The sequence below is a fragment of the Balearica regulorum genome, chromosome Z (genome assembly GCF_011004875.1).
Source record: "Balearica regulorum gibbericeps isolate bBalReg1 chromosome Z, bBalReg1.pri, whole genome shotgun sequence".
Classification (NCBI taxonomy): domain Eukaryota; kingdom Metazoa; phylum Chordata; class Aves; order Gruiformes; family Gruidae; genus Balearica; species Balearica regulorum.
In genome coordinates this window covers 76,218,693-76,233,329 of record NC_046220.1, presented here as the reverse complement: position 1 = coordinate 76,233,329, position 14,637 = coordinate 76,218,693, and the positions used below count along the sequence as shown (strand labels likewise).

Here is a 14,637-nt window from a genome sequence, read left to right as displayed (position 1 = left end):
CTGCTCTCTGCCCTGCTCCTGCCAAGCTCCCAGGCCCCCTCAATGCTCAGAGGACAGGAGGAGCCCTGTGTTTTTGCCAGGATCTCCCAGCACCTCCATCCAGAGCTATGCCAGGCACTGCTTTCCTCTCTTCCTCCAGCCCGGTAAGGCCTGGGGATGGGCACTACACTTCAACAGTCACAAAATACCCGGTGCCAAAGGACCTGCAGGAATGTGTCTTCCAGGCACTAGGATAGAGACACTGTGTTCCCCAGGACCACCGAGCCACCAGACCCTGATGCGGAATGACACAGCCAGGCCTGGGGGAGGGGGGTCAGGGGCTTGGCTTACCTGCTGGTTTCATTCCTATTAGTACATCCAGGGGCAACCCAGGATTAACAGACTGTGGTCTCAGTCTGGTGGCAACAGAGCAGGATGGTGGGTGAGGAAGGGTCCCTGGCTGGGTGTTGCAGCAGCTGTACCGCATGCCAGGCTACAGCATGCAAAAGGATCTGTGGATGGTTTAACTGTACTGTACCAGCCAGAAAGGAAGCAGGATGGGTGCAGGGTCAGCTCTGCCAGGTGGGGGGCATCTGTCGTAGGGCAGGACTGGCAGACCCCTGCAAAGGGGAGCCTGGCAGGGCTGGCAGCACGGCAGTGGCACAAGAAGAACAAGAGATGTACCCAAAGGGGCCACGCTCACCCAGCGGGGATCCATGCAGCTTCCCAGAGCAACACTGCCAGTGAGTCAAGCGGACACACGGCCGGAGGACAAGAGGCGTTGGTCTGGGACACAGCACCATGCTTGAGGGCTGGCAGGGCCGAGAGGCATCCTTGCACCATTTAGACCACAAAAAAAACCCCAAACCAACGCCAGAGCGGCTTGGGCTGCCTTCCTCCCTCCTGCTCCCTCTCCCAGGAAATGCTAAGGAGAACTTCAAAGCCTCACTGGGGATGAAGCAGCCAGGAAAGAGAGGGACTGCCATTACAAGAGGGCAAATAATCATCCTTGGTGCAAGCAGAGCACAAGGCAAGAGAAGAGGCAACAGAAACTGCTGGAAGCAGACTGCCGGGAGGATAAGTCACAGCTCCATTGGTCCTATTTGAACCCAAGAAGAGGGAAGGAAATCTAACCAGTGCAAGGGCAAATCAAAAAGCTCCCTGGCACAGTTTAAGAGCAGAGCTTGAGAAGTGCCAGCAGGCAGAAAGTTTCCACAACCCTGAAGGATGGCAGCACCAGCAGCAATGCTGCCTCCAGAGAAGGGTTTCTCCCCAGCCTGACAGATCAGGCATATCACCATCAGGAGAGAGACAGACACATGAGGTGGGGGACCACCTTCAGCACCATCCATAGCAGAGGTGGCAGTCCTGGAGGGAAGATGGTTAGAGATATGCTGGAGGAGCAAACTGTGCCTGAAGGGAAAGATGACTGGCCTGGACACAGCTGTGGCACTCCCCTAGGATTCAGGTTGGGGAGGAAGGAGCTAACACTCGGTGGAATCAAGGGAGAGGGAGGGAGGGAGGATGCAGAGGAAGAGAGCATCCTTGTCCCACTGCAAGGGCAAGTGCTGCTCTCAGGGATCCTCCTGCCATGCCAGATTTATGCAGCCACAGAGCCTCACTCAGTGCTGGCCCCTGCGCTGACAATGGGGAGGGAGCCCGAGCCCAGAGGGGAAGGATGGTGCAAGAGGTTCGCCCATGTTAGGAGTGTGACCTCCTAGAAACCACCAGAGACAGCTTCTACAGAGACAGACCCAACACCTCCCTCTGCCCCACAGCACCTGTGTCTGTGAGGTGCTGCTGCTGCCCTTCCTGCCATCCTGCAGGAGGAGACAAGGTGCAAAAGCCTCTGGGGACAGGGCAGCCCTCCCTGCAGGGTGCCTTGCTGGGGCCCCAGGCTGCAGCAGGCTCCTGAGGGGCTGAGGTCTGCCCAGCGATGTGCGGTGCCTCCCCAGACCCATGCACAGGTGCTGTAGGGATGGAGCCCTTCCACTCAGCCGACCCAGGATAACACAATGAAACCTCTCCTGGGAGCTTGGGGAGCTGGAGCAGTGCTCCCAGCCCTGGGGCTTACCCCTGCTCCCTCTGATGCCCCATGTCTCGGCATGGATCGCCTCTGCACACCTTGCCTGGGTGCCTCACATACAGGCAGCGATGCTGACAATAGCCTGCATCTGGGAAGGGGGGCTCACAGGGTCTGCAGGCAGATCCCACTACACAACGGCCACCTGTGTACAGCTTTCCCCCACGTCCAACGCCCCCCACCAGCATTCCCTCCATGCACGGCTGCCCCTCTCCCCAGGGAAGCACAGTCAAAGAATGAAAAGCAGCTTAAAATCCGGCAGGACAATCGGGCAGCTCTCCAAAACCAGCAGCACCCCCTGCCCACCCAGCACCAGCAGTCTCAAACCTCAGCGATACAGCCCACAGCCGCCCAGCTCCAGCATTCGACCAGGAGCGCAGGAAACCTGCAGCAGGCAGGGCAAGGAAATCCCATGCAGCAGCCGCTCACAGGGAGGATAGCCCAGGTTGAGGACAGACCTTTGTTTCTGCCTGCCTGTTTCACTCGCTGCCGGAGGAAGAAGAGGGGGGCGGTGGGGGACAGCAAGCAAAGATAACACCCCTAGGAGGGATGTCACAGCCACGTTAATCACTTGGAATTCCAGCCAGCGCAGACCCGGGCACCGCAAATATGGGCAGCAAATGGAGATGCTCAAAGCTCTGAAATAATTGGATCCTTTCACAAGAGCCGAGCCCAGAATCCAGCACAGGAATTCAGTCCCTGCTGGAAGTCGAGAGATCAAATACACGGAGAGGCAGGCGCAGCACAAGCAATCCTCAGCAACGGCTGTATCCAGCTCTGCAGCCCCTGGCGCTGCTCTAATCTCAGGTGCCTTCTCAGCAGGAGCAAGGGCAAGGGAGGACCGCAGCAGAGAGTCCGAGCCCCCAGCAGAGCCGAGCCGAGGACCAGCCCCTTCCCATCCAACTTACTCCACTTGTGGCAAGGTGCAGAAACGCTGCCAATGCAAAGGAGCGTTTCACAGAGGAAAACAGCCGCCTCAAAGCCCTGCTCGACCGGAGGAACAGCCCAAGGAAAGGAGACCCCCGAAGCTGCCCGCAGGTCTCCACAGCCCCGCAAGGGAGATGCCTGGCCCAGCAGGCTTGCCAGCCAACATCACGTTCCCGGCGAGACGCACACACAGCACATGTAGGCTCCTGCTCAGCGCCTCAACGGCAATGAAAAGGCACGGAGGCTTCTGCCAGAAAACAAAGAGGCAGCGGCAGAGCTGGGGGTGGGGAAAACTCTCCGCTGCCCAAGAGGATCCCTGCAGAGGCAGCAGGATGCTGCTGGGCTCCATGGCGGCTACTCACCCCCGTGAGCCCGAGGTGGCACCTACTTGCCCAGCGCAGGGAGTACAGAGGGTGGGCCAGACCCCACTCCCCTCTCCAAGGCAGCGTTGAGTGGGAAGTGCTGGAGGATACAAGCCAGGCCCAGGACAACAGCTGGTCACAAAGGGAAAATTCCTCTGGGCTGGCTCCACTTGATAAAAAGCTGAGTCTTTTCACCTCAGGGTAGCTGCCTTGCACTGCAGCTCCAGGGGGGGAAGGCATAGCTGGCACCGTGCCTGCAAGCTTTGCCACCAGGGCCATCCACCGAGCCCAACGGCTTTGACCTTGCAGCAGCACAGCGGCGTCGGCAGTCACCCCGGGGCAACAAAGAAATCATCTGCAGCAAAAGCAAGCCCCTGGCCACCCAGGCACAGAGACATATAGGCCAGCTCCCTTCCAGTCCTCCTGTCCCTCTCCAGTGGTAGTGGCCTGAGGGACAGCGACCTCAGCCACTGGATGACCACACAGACCAGCTGCTCCACTCCAGACCTTGGTGCCAACTGCAACCGATGGAAAAATTTTCCACCATCAGTGATTACAAAGTCACGCGCCTGTGCAGCTGGTCACAGGATGGCCGCGAGAAGGCAAATGGGTCCTGGCAGAGGGGCAGGGATCACTTCTGCTCTGCACTTGCACAATGCCAGGGGTCTCCGGCTGTGACCAGGGCACCGATGCACTGCCATGTTTCAAGTTGAATAAGGCCATTTGTCTAAGGGAAGCTTGCCCCAGGTCCAAGCACAACTAAACCCTCACCATACTAAGTGATGCACAAATATTAGAATTATCAGTCCTTTTAATCTGATGTCCCAAGAGGCAGAATGATGCCCTGGGGGTGGTGTCTGCATCAGAAGCCCTGGGAACCCTATCCCGACCCATTTTATTCAACCCCAATAGAAAGGCAATTGCTTACTGGTAACTCCTGTCCCATCAGCTCCCTGTCCAGGGCCGCGCACCATGGGAAGCGTGATCTAACTATGTGGCATGAACAGCCCAGCCCGGTCTCCATCACTACAAGCAGGGTACAGAAACATGAGCCTCTAACTGGGAGCCCGGGGCGGGGGGGCGGCTGATGCTCTGCAAGCCGGGAGAAGACAGCACAGCAGTCAGGGGGGTGATAGGACTCCTTTTGCTCCCACCTTTGCTGTTCCCTCTCTTCTCCCTCTGGTGACCACTACATACAGCCACAGCCATACACAGTCCCACCTTCCCTCCTCACCAAGCCAGGTCCTTTTGTACCACAATGCCCTGTAGCCATCCACATTGCCCGATCCCAGATGCACAACCCTTCACCTCTCCCACATCCTTCACATGGCAGCTGAGTTCTGCATCCCCACAAACATGCTCTTCTTCACTCCCACCCAACCCCATCCTCTTCCACCATCAGATGCTGCCCTCCTACACGCACCCCCATGCATACCCTCTGTGTCCCCAGCTCCCTACCCATCTGTGCTCTGTTGCTTCCTGATTGCTGCAGCTCATACCATAACTTACTCCAGTTTCCGCCCATGTCTGCCGGCCACTCACCTACAGCCCTGCTAGCCTGAGCCTCCTTGCACACACTCTGCTCATGAGTCCCCGACACTCATCTGGGAGAACCACAGCAACGTCACCATTCCCTACCTCCCCAAATGGTCACCAGGGCACCGCAGGGCAGTGGAGAAGGTCCCAGGGATGTTGCATTACCCCGAGCAGCTCTGGACACAGGCATCAAAGCTGGGCATCGGAAGAGCGAGCAGCCAAAGTGCCTGCGGTGGGGAAGGTAGCAAGGATTGTACATGTAGCATTTACCCCATGGGAACTGCCTGTCCCCACCACAACCCCTCTTGCGATACACTTCCTTTTACTGTAAGAGCCCTCTAAGGGAGGTGCTTGGGCCTCTGGCTCATCATTACCAAGCTGCAGCCTGCAGATAACGCTGCAGTAGCTGTGGGAACATTCAGCATCTTTTCCACTCCCTGTGCTAGACATCTAAGTGGCATGGGGGTGAGAAGGAGATACCACACACACATGGCCATGCACACCCACCCAACTCACCCTTTTCCAGCAGCGATTTAGAAGGTCTCAAGTCTAGCACAGGCCAGAGCGGTGACATGGGCTGGGCAGGGACTCGGGCCATAAGGGTGAGGCTTTGTCCGTCTTTGATTGTAAAGAGCTGGACACATCCAGGACTACTGCAGGAAAGGAGTATCTCCACCATTAATTCAATGTCCTATGCCTTGTCAGGGAAAAGGGAAGTCTCTCCTTTTGTGGGACTGAAGGCAAGAAACACCCTGCTGGCATTAGGAGAAGGGTGTCACAGCTGTCACCTAAACACTCAACGCTGTTGCACATGATGGAGGCAAACACATGAGTGCACAAGACCCTTTGAAGGGAAACAAGGGGGTAGGAGGGACTGGCATGTCTGACTGCAGGCATACCCACACACAGAGCAGTGGGAGACACAGCCCATCTCCTGTTTCATTCCATGAAACTGGCAAACCTGGTCCACACAGCCTGAACCACCTGTAGGGCTCCACTGAGAGCAGAGCCCTCTGCAAGGTGCATCTGCCATCCCCCCTTGACAGAGGCTGGGCTCCCACAGGGCTGCCAGGGCTCCAAGCAATGCACGTGGCTGGGGATGCCCTCAGGACGGAAGGGGGAATCCACCTGGCACCTGGATGTTGCGTGCAGATGGAGGAAGCCAAGGCTCAACCGGTGTTTCATGTCAGGAGGAAGCCGGAGAGGACATGTCCTTGGGGCTATCTGGTAGGTGCAGCCTGCACGGACTACACAGCACTAGGGCACCTGCATATCAGCATCCTCCGTCTTCACAGAAGCGATAATAAACTGGGATGGGCTTGAGATGCAGCTGTGGACCCAGACAACCCTCGTACACAGCACATGAGCCCCCACGTCAGTTCCTGCAAGATGCAAAGGCCCCTGCGCAAAATCTGCTTGCTGCCACTGTTCCAGCCCGTGTTTTGCCGTGCTGCTTCTGCAGGAACACGTAAACTCACAGACCTCAGAAACCACCTTAGCTATGGCAACTGGGTCTAAAACACCTCCAACCCTGGTGGCAGTCATGCTGCTGGGGACACAGACGTCCCCCAAGACCTGACCCTCCTAGGGAGATGGAGCCCACAAGAGACTCGGGAGCTTTCCATGGAGTACCAGGAACCAGTTTGTCTCTGGACACACAGTGATTTACCCATGCAGCTGGCAACAGACCCTGGGGGCCTCTTGGCACAGATCACCGGACTCTGCTGCTCTTGGTGTGCACGGCTGTTGTAACAGGGATATCCAAGTGATGAAGGGTGCTCAGAGCAGTACTGAGTAATGAGCAGACTGCTGAGGGGGAGCACACAGGGCCCAGCATCAGTGAGCCCAAGGCAAAGGCTGAAAGGAGCAACTTGAGAAGGGATCTGGGGACTAACACAGGCTCATGGGAATGTCCTAAACCTTGAAAACCCACATAAAAGCATGTGGGAGCCTGGACATCCTCCCAGCCTCTGCCAGATAGGGAGGCAGATGTAAGCTACTGATGCAGGTCAGCCCTGCCCAGGTGCCATGGCTACAGGCAGCCTCCTTTGCTCAGGTTCGCTGCTCTTGTGGACAGGATGGGGCAAACACCAAACACCCTTTGAGCACTTCCACACTGGACGTAGGCTTCTGCAGTATCAGGCACCACGGTCAAAGCTCAGAGACACAATAAATTGCTGAGCAAAGTTGATTCTGAAGACAAGGCTGATAAAGCTGCCAGCAGTCAGTCTTGCAGAAGGACAGGATCAGGAAAAGAGCAGCCATGAGAATAAAAGGCTGGCAAAGAAAGAGAAAATACTGGGAGCAAGTAATTCTTTCCAGACAGTCCTTTGGGCTCATCTCAGCCTCCATCTGCTTGGAATGGTCAGGCAGCTGGAGCCTTTAAAAAGACTACTGGTGACTTACCCTGCAATCACCACTGTCTCTGGGACAGGCACCATGGGGAAGATAAACCTGGAGCCCTTCCAGCCAGAGAGTGGGGGGCCAGTGTTCTCCCCAGCCTCTCAACAATGCCAGCACCCTCCTACAGATCACAGCTCCGCTCTGCCAGCGGAGCGGGGTGGATGGTTTACACCCTGTGCTTCACCACTGATGGGTTTTTTGTGCTTGTGCAGGGAGAGAGTAATGCAGACCTCTGGAGAGATGGGTGCTCCAGCTGAGATAGGTTGGGGCAAAGCCATGAGCTGGGCAACGCTGCTAACACAATGCCTCCATCTCCTGGCACTGCCAATACCCTACAGACAAGATGAAGCAAGCCAGGAGAAGGGGATAGACAGAACCACCCCTCAAGCCCTCCATTTGCCTCCAAGTCAGCCAGTCCACCAAGCCATGAAATGCTACATTGCCAAGCACCCAGAGAACTGCAGAACTGGGGAACAATGACAGGGGAAGGGACCTCAGAGGGTTTTGGTCCAACCCTGCTGACAGAAGGGCCAAGATCAAGCAGGTTGCTTAGGGTTTGCCCCTGCCCAGGGCTCAAAGTCTCCAAATGTGGAGACTGCCTCCCTTCTCCGGGCCCTGCTCCAGAGTCTAACCACCCTTGTAGGGAAATATTTTTCCTAGTATCTAATTGGAATTTCCCTTGTGTGCCTTTGCCTCTTGTCCTGTCCTTAGGCACTTTGCAGGAGAGCCCAGCTCCGGCTTCTCTCCAAATCCACAGCTGCCAGCAGCAGTTGGAGCCCCCTTCACTGCCTTCCCTTTCCCAGGCTGCACAAACCCACTGCTCTCAGCCACTGCAGCACGCCAGAAGCCCCATGGCAGGGCTAGAGCTCCAGCGCATCTCTGGAGACTGCTGGAGCCTGTTAGTCTCCATCCTGCCCAGCCAAGGGTGCCACTAGGGAGGACAGAAAGTACCTGCAGCCAGCACTGAGTAGCAGACACCCACACACGTTGGGGATGTTGAAAAAAAAGAGATTCACCTCAACACTGAGACCAGTGGGGGCTGTTTTTGTTCAAGTATTTGATCATCGCTCTGGTTCGTAGCAATACCAGTGCCTGCTGCCACACAACTAGGTTATCCCAAGCCAGGAATTCCAAGTGCCCGCTCCAAGAAGTTTGGCCCTAAATACAGACAGCTTTGGCTTCACTGCTGTGGCACCGACACCCAGGCTACCTCCATTATGCCCACGAGGGACCTGTCCTCAGGAGTGATGAGCAGCACTATCAGGAGTCAAACTCAGCAGAGACCAGCTGGGCTAGATGGAAACTCAAGAGCCCAGAGCAGGTCCCTGGATGAGGGAAGCAGCCATCCACAACCTCCAACATGCCCCAGGGTCTGCAGCAGAGCCCAGGCCACACAAGGGATTTTGGAGCCAACGACCAGCCATGCTCCCAGATCTGCAGTGCAGATTCCCCCCAGCTCTCCCTCCACATTGCATTCACTCAATCCAGAACTATCTGTTTATCTGTCACTGCTCCAGTAGGGATCATTCATTCATTCATTTTTCCATCCTCTCTCTGCTCTCTCAGAATGGAAGGGAAGGTTGCTGGGCAGGATCTGACCAGGACAGAGACCTGCTAAATTGCGCAGGACACCCCACTGCCTGCATGGGGACAAGAATCCACCCCATGCAGCAGAGACTGGGATACTTGGTCACCGCACTGCTCCCTTGTGGTGCTTGTCTTCAGTCCCTCCTGGGAAAGCCTCAGCACCAAGGATGCCCCAGGTCCCTCTGGGACAGCAACGTACCCAGAGTTGGGGGAAACACAGGCAGAGCATGGGTTTGGCACATGGCTGAGCCAGATGCCAGCCCATTGCCAAGCCACAGGCACTGCCTCTACCTGCTGAGCCCTGCGGCTTTCCCAGCTCTCCTCCAGCACCTGCACCCCACTGCCCAGGGGACACAGCATGGGCTGCCAGGCCCTTGGGCGCCCTTAAAGCCCAGCCCTAGGAGAACATATGCCCTCTGCTTCCCGCTGAGTCATTCCTCTGTGATTCACCCCCTCCTCCTGCCTGACTCACCCATTTCTGCCACAGCCCTGTGCACACACACGCACGTGTGTGAGAATGTGTGTGTGCAACCTGGCCACAGTCATAGGGGCAATGCCACAAACTCTGCAAGGCAGCAAACTGGGCAGGAAGCCTGTGCCAGAGCCCTCGCCTCCAACAGCACCCAGTGGCAGGAGGGGCAGAGATGACGCCGCTGACTCAAGTCCACAGCGGGGAGACAGGGCAGAAACACAGGCTGGAAGCACTGCCGAGATAAGGAGCGATCTGGGGGAGGGCTTCCTCCAGGCTCTGAGGCTGCCTACCAGGCAAACCCATTCGCTTTATCAGCCCTCTGGCAGCCTGACTCCCATGGCTGGCTGTGGGAGGGCTACCCAGCGCTGTCACAGCTCAGATCCAGAGGCAAGCTGTCTGCCAACTAACCTGCCTTTGGGTACACATAAACACATCCCCAGGCTACGCCTCTTGCCAGTTTGACTCTCCAAGGTGGAGAGCTTCCTGGGAGCCAGGAGGGGATTTCTTCTAAACACAGCTACAGTCGCTCAGCATCAGCTAGTGAATCTGGACAGCACAAGCCATGCACACAATGCTACCTATACACGTCCTCTGCAGGCTGCTTCTCCAACTAGCAATCCCCCTTATGCTAGGAGCTGAAGCTCAAACAGACTTTGCCCCACATCCTTCCCTTCACCTTTCCCCCAGCATCACCCCTTCTGAGGGCTCTCCAGCTAACCTCACCCTCCTTCCTGGAGGGATCCAGAACAGACAGAGGCAACAAGGGGAAGACCACACACTGCAGCTGTGCTGGAGCCCAGCGAGAGCTGCAGCGCACACCTCCCAGCTGGCAAGCAGCGATGTGTACCAGAGCACATCCATCTGCGTCAAGGAGAGCACAGCAGCGCTGGCACGCGTGGAAGATGCTGTTCTGTGCAGCACACGCAATCGTGGACCTGCATCTCTGCCTGTCATAGTTGGAAGATTCATTTCCCATTGACTACAGGAGAAGATTACTGGGATCAGACACAGGCTCTTCCCTCACCCGTTCTGCTCCACATCCCATGGTCAGAGTTGTGCTGACAAGGTGGTCTGGTCCCTTTCACCCAGGAGCACTTTGCCAACTGCAGCATTTTGCCTACAGCCACACACAGGTTACTCAGGCCAAGCCTTGCTAGTGCTGCAATCGGACAAGTCAGTCAAGCATCACATCTCCAGCAGGGTCACACAGCCCCAGCCAGGTCAGGAGGCCCTGCCACCCTGGAATAAGGCCAGATTAAACCATCCTTTGGCTGGGAGGGAGCAACAAAGTTTTGGGCTGGGATGTCACATATTAATAGGGACAAAGAACAATTTTCTGTCAAAGGTCAGGACTGTATGTCAGAACTATGGGTCCTCCAAAGATTTTCACATTCCTGATCCTCACCATGGACACACAAAGCCTTTCTCCTATCTCAGGGCAAAGACAACCAAGTTTTTGTCACACAGGGTACTGTGGGCTTTAACAGCTTCCCCTGCATACCACCCCTCCTCTCATTAGGATGCTCCAGTCCCCAGGGTCTCTTCAAGGGAGGCAGCAGGGGAGATCCACAGTGCTCACCGTGTGTCATCACTCAGCACAAAGGTAGGCCCAACGCTGCAGTCACAGTGTCACCAAGGTCACAGCACTGGGCAAGCACCTGAACAAAATTTGGCAGCCACCAGCAGGGCAGACCCAGCAATTTAAATGCACATGCTTAAATCAGCCTGTCACCACTGAAAAGATGGGCTTCCCTACAAGCTTTGGGAGCCCTTGAGAAATCAGCAATAACCAACGTGAGCTCTTAGACAAGACCAGCTCCCCGGCGTAGCCCCTGGGCAAAGGAGAAGCCAAGAGATGTGCCCTACATCCAGTTAGAGCAGCCAGGGACTACTCTGATTTGAGCCAGATTAAGACAATTTATGGCCAGCCCCCCCATTTCTGACTAACAGAGGGGTAATGCCTCATCCGCAGCACCCCACTCCAGCCAGGCTTGGGGGGGGGAAGAGCAGAGAGGAGACGGCCAAGCTGATCTTGCTTCTGACGTCTCTCCCACACCAAGGGGATCCCTCGCAACTGCCTTGTGTTCCCCTTCTGCAGCCCAGGTGGCTAAGAAAAGTGGCAGAGCATCCTTCCAAAGCACAGTGACAAGATCTTGCTGCATTCAAATAGCACGCTTCCGGTCAGCAAGCTGGGAACTGTCAGCAGAGAGAAGCCAGTTTGTTCACCCACCTTTATGTCCATGGCATGCTTCTGCAGCGCAGGTGATGCCAGAGGACAGGATGAGAAGATTTTGGGCAACAACAGATGGAGCAGTTCAGGCTTTCTCAATGTTGATGCTAAGCAGCAAGTAGTACACGAAGTCGACGCTTCTGCTGAAATGTTCCTGGTTACAAAAACAAACACAAAGAGAACAACTCTGAGAACAGGCGACCTACCAAGGTGAACAGAAGATGTCATCGTTTCTGAGAGCCCTGAACCAAGCCTTCCATTTCTGAGTTCTCCCTCTCACAGCAGCTCTGTGCTCCCCACAGTTCTCCCTTTATGGTGCTTGAAAAAGTAAAGCAGCCTCCAGGCTGTTAACTTATGTTGTCGCTGCAGTGACCCTTACGGAGTATTCCCTGGGACAAGCTTTCATCTCCTAGACAGAGCCCAGTGAAGCACCAGTCTTTTGTTCCAAAAATCACATCCAAAGTCATCTGACCCAACATAAAGACCAGATGTGGAACTTCTTTAAATGAAAGCTTAGATGGGGGAGCACGCCTGTGCCAGGATATGGAGCTGAACGGCCAAGTGCCTGCTAACCCAGTCTGAAAGTTTTAAGGACTAAACTGCCTTTTCTGGTTGGTAACATAAATCCAAGTTTGCTAAAATTGGAAAGCCCACCGTGTGGTTCCCAGCTGGTGCTCACCCTTCCCACAAGCGGGAAATCCCTATTGTCTCGGCAGCCCTGATCAGTCCCCCGCCCTCAGCAAGGGGATGCTCTTGTTGACTCAGCACGTCCTGCAGCCCTCCATACACATCCTGGGTGGGCTGGCTGGCTCATGCCATCTGAAGCTCGAGACGGAAACTAGCTGTGTCTTCCTTCTACCTCGCTGTGGGAAGGGAAACAAAGGTTTCTGCCATCCATCCCTCTCCTAGCTTCTTTTGCTGTAGTCTCTGGTACTGTGCCCCACGGGGCACCTGAGCAGACAACATTAAGGGGGGCTAGGAAAGGAGCTAGAATTGGGCTTTCCTGCTTAACTAAAAGCAGAAAACTGAAAAATCCAGTTTTACCTCAGGCAGGCATTGAAAAGTCAACTTCCCTCTTCTGTCAAGGCAAAATGTGCCTGCAGGTAACCCAGGACTGTCTCCTCTTCTGCATTTTAGAGAGATCTTACCTTGCAGGCATTGCCTTTTACCCTCTGCAGCCTTCACCAGCTCAGAGCTCTTGGAGAGGCCCAAGTGCTGGCCACACCAGTGATGCTGCAAATTCAGGTGCCGGGGGCAGGGGCAGCTGTGAATGCAGTAAGAGGGGGAAAACCAGAACCAAACCACCCAAAAAACCTAGGGCAGGCGGCCTGCACAAAGCTTACAGACCTGGCCTCCTGGCTCCCAGCCTTGTGTTCAACACTCATTCATCTCAGGATACGGCTCTGGTTTTCACTCTGGTCTTAAAGCTCCCAGTGAAGTTGCTCTGTCTGACTTCCACAATTTTTTTTCTCTCTGTCCCACTTCCAGCGGGGACCTCAATTGCTGCTGCCTCCCAGCAAAAGGGTCTCCATGACCTTTGTAATTCAACACACTGGGAAAGGCTCAATCCATTCCCTCTGTTCCTAGCCCAACACAGACCTTAAAAGCCCTCTTTGTTCCCGCTACAAACCCTATCCCGCAAGTGTGGCTTAACCCTTAGGGCACTGCCTCAAATAAAGAATGCTTCACAGAAGCAAGGCGGGGTCTACCCTCTACCTACAAAAGAGCTGTGCTGACAATCTGCTGGTGGCTTGCAGGACCCATCTGATACACACAACAGGGGCGGCGCGGGGGCCGGGGGGGGGAGATGTCTCTGACCATCCTCATCACCCATACAAACAACTACCAAGATGTTCATGTGAGGACCCTTTGTCCCACACCGCTGCTGCAACACGGGCATGGGTTGAACTCGCAACTCTTTACAGTGTCCTGGTTTTGCTCTGCCTGCCCTCAGTTCAGCAGGTTTATTACAAAACACACTCCATGCACGGAAGGAATAGGGGTGAGGAACAAAGGAGGTGGGACCATGCACTCCCCTTGTCACTCCTGCAAGGACTCCTCTGCTCCTGCCTCCAGCTGTAGCCATTGCTCCATGCCCAGTGGCAAAGCAGAGACAGTGAGGAATGCCATGCCATTGCCTCTGCAGCCTGCACATAGGCAAGAGCACAGTGACAGCACTCCTGATTCTTGCCTTGTCTGAGATAAGCTCAGACTCACAGCCTGAGAAGCAGACCATAAATCACACATTGGAGGAAGCAGCACCATGAGACTGTCTGTAATCATATGTCCTGCTCATGGGAATGCAGAGGGGATGGAAGGTACAGCCAGCCCTCCCTGCACCAGCACGATCCTTGGCACAGGAGAAGGCAGTATGGAGCAAGGGCTGCTTTACAGCACCCAAAAATGCCAGTTCTGCAGCTGGGATGGAACAGAGCTGCCATGCAGCACCTCAAAATGCCAGTTCCATGGAAAACAGAGCAGGTTTGCACCACTGCGCCCCAAAACACCACCTCAGCAGACAGGATGGGGTTGGGCCACCTTGCAGCACCCCAAAACGCCATTTCCTACCAGCTGTTGTAACTTCCCCTCTGCCCCTTTCCGGTCCCACTCCACCCTTCCCTGCTCCTCAGGCCACAGGGAAACTGACTTACAGCATGCTGTCCCTGCCCAGAGGAAGGAGAGTGGGTGGGCAGTCCCCAGCACCAGGCACAGGATGGTACTGATACCTCTGAAAACCCCAGCAATGGGGAGTGATAAAGATAGCTGCTCAGTGCAGGACATGCGATATCTGGATTATGAGCCTCCTCTGTTGAAGCAGAAGTTGGCCCCACTCTACTGCTGGCCATACAGACTGCAACCAGCTCTGCTGGGCTACATCTGGCCCTGCAGAATGACCCACATGCTCTCTGGCACCAGAGGGGACAGGGACATGCAGGGCTCTGCACCAGATGCATGTAACTTAGCATGGCTCAAAAAAGAAGGTTACTACCACATAGGAACAACAATGACGACAAAAAGACCCAGCTAGAGCATTAGAAACCAGAATAGTGCCCTGGCT

At 55.5% G+C, this 14,637-nt stretch overlaps 1 protein-coding gene across 5 annotated transcripts in view; it reads right to left on the bottom strand.

Moving 5' to 3' along the window:
- The window catches only part of ATOSB (atos homolog B), a 40,784-nt gene that overhangs the window by 12,780 nt on the left and 13,367 nt on the right, over window positions 1–14,637 (bottom strand). For 2 of the 5 annotated variants that reach the window (XM_075740323.1, XM_075740324.1), the window contains exon 3: window positions 11,580–11,733. The exons of 1 other annotated variant lie outside the window; for it this stretch is intronic. The gene's annotated coding sequence lies outside the window, so the exon portion shown is untranslated. 2 more of the 5 variants (XM_075740326.1, XM_075740327.1) reach the window with 2 other exon arrangements.